Below are 2,296 nucleotides of genomic sequence, written 5' to 3'. Positions count from 1 at the left end.
GGTGGCTTCTCAACATATGGGAGGGGTTGCTCGGGCCCTTGTCCCAATTCCTCATACTTCTTTTTGTAGATTTTCCTCGATGCATTCAACCATTTTACATACTCGATGGCCTCAGTACCATCACATTCATCCTGACTCGCTATCAGACTCAACTCAAGTGGGTCTTCTGTAATCTTTACCCTTGCACATTGCTCATCAAACACACTCACACTAAAGCAGTCATCACTGGCCCGAGGATAAGTCAAGGCTTTAAGCACGATGAACACTACTTCAGCACCTTGTACCCTTAGCCTCAACTCACCCTTCTGTACATCAATCAAGGCCTGCCTAGTGGCTAAAAATGGCCTCCCCAATATAATAGGTACATCCTCATCTTCCTCCATATCAAGCACCATAAAATCAGTAGGGAGGATGAATTTATCTACCTTCACTAGAACACCCTCAATGATACCCTGAGGATGTTTGACTAATCTGTCTGCCAGTTGTAGTAGGGCGAGCCTCTCCTAAACCCGATTTTCGATAAACAGAGAGTGACATTAGATTGATACTCGCACCCAAATCACATAAAGTTCTCTCACATAAAAAATTACCTATGGTGCACGGAATGGTGAAACTGCCTAGATCCCTTAACTTTTGAGGGAGCTTCCTCTGCAAGATGACACTACCTTCTTCAGTTAGAGCCACTGTCTCAAAGTCTTCCATTCTTCTTTTCTTGGACAGTATATCCTTCATGAACTTCACATAACTAGGCATTTTCTCCAAAGCCTCAGAGAATGGTATGTTTATGTAAAGTTTCTTAAACACCTCAAGAAATTTGGAGAACTGCTTATCTATATTCACTTTATGAAACCTTTGAGGATATGGTATTTTTGGTGCAGGTTCCACTATCTCAGCCTTGTCTTTCCCTTTTTCTAAAGATCTTCAGTCACCTTTTTCTACTCTGGTGTAGCTACATGTTGATCCTGAGTCTTCACCTCCTCCTCTTGAACTGAAGGCCCTTCATACTTGGTCCCACTCTTCAAAGTGACCGCCTAACATTGCTCCCTGGGATTTACCTCAGTGGAGCTCGATAAATTCCCTTGAGCCCTATTTGACATTAACTTCGCTAGTTGACCAATTTGTGTCTCCAAATTCCTTATTGAAGACCTTGTCTCTATCATGAATTGGTTCAGTTGGTCAGGTTGTGCTGCTGATGGGTTCACTTGAGGTGGTGGTGGTGGTTGGGCTGGGTGAGGATCATAGTAGGGTTTATGATTGAGCCCATATGTGGGTTGGTGAGGTGGGTAGTGGAGCGGATTCTGAGGGTATGGTGGTTGTGCTCCTTGGTTTTTTTTCCAAGACATGTTGGGGTGGTTTCTCCAAGCTGGGGTATATGACATGGAATATGGATTGTTGGATGGTCTTGGAAAATTACCTATAGCATGAGCCTGCATGTTATTTACATCACATGGGCAACTAGCAGTACTTGGGCATTGCTCGTGAGGATGAGGACCTTTATAAATCTCATAGCCATAAGCGTTCTGCACATGCATCACCTGAGCAGATATGTTGTTATGCTTTAGTTGCTTGGTCAAAGATGCAACTTGCGCAGTAAGCAAAGTAATAGGATTAACTTCTAAAACTTCTGCCACTTTCTTGTTTTTACGCTCTGTAGGTCAATTATAATTATTCATGGTCATTTCCTCTAACAGGTCATAGACCTCATTAGTATTTTTGCTCATAAATGCTCCATCAACTGCTGCATCAATTATGATCTTGGTGTTTCCCCCCCAAACCATTGTAAAAAGTGTGCACCAACATCCATTTCTCTATACCATGATGCCGGCATTTCCTAAGCAACTCCTTAAACCTTTCCCAAGCGTCATATATGGACTCCCCCTCCAACTGATGGAAATTATTAATATCTCCTCAAATCCGGGCTGATTTAGCAGGAGAAAAATACTTAGCAAGAAACTTTTGGGCAAGGTCCTCCCATGTGACAATAGAGTTGCCTTGCAACGAGATCAGCCAACTTTTAGCTATATCCCTTAAAGAGAACGAGAATAGTCTTAATCGAACTGCATTATTACTTACCCAATTCATCTTGAATGTAGAACATAGCTCTAAAAAGTTGGTGAGGTGTAGATTAGGATCCTCGTTAGGTAGCCCCCCAAACTGAACACAGTTCTGTACCATCTGAATAATCGACGGCTTGATCTCAAAGTTGTTCGCCTCTATAGTAGGCGGACGAATACTAGAATGTATCCCTATAATAGTAGGGAGTACATAATCCCTCAAAGGTGGGTTAGCCTCAACT

At 42.6% G+C, this 2,296-nt stretch overlaps 1 non-coding gene across 1 annotated transcript; it reads left to right on the top strand.

Annotated features, from left to right (window-relative positions):
- Nucleotides 1-1,810: 1,810 nt before the first annotated feature.
- Nucleotides 1,811-1,916, top strand: LOC133820304 (small nucleolar RNA R71). The gene has a single exon (XR_009886722.1). It is a non-coding gene; the product is annotated as a small nucleolar RNA R71 (small nucleolar RNA).
- The last annotated feature ends 380 nt before the right edge of the window (nt 1,917-2,296 follow it).

This window comes from Humulus lupulus, chromosome 2, assembly GCF_963169125.1.
Source record: "Humulus lupulus chromosome 2, drHumLupu1.1, whole genome shotgun sequence".
Taxonomy (NCBI): domain Eukaryota; kingdom Viridiplantae; phylum Streptophyta; class Magnoliopsida; order Rosales; family Cannabaceae; genus Humulus; species Humulus lupulus.
This window is presented reverse-complemented; position numbering and strand designations above follow the sequence as displayed.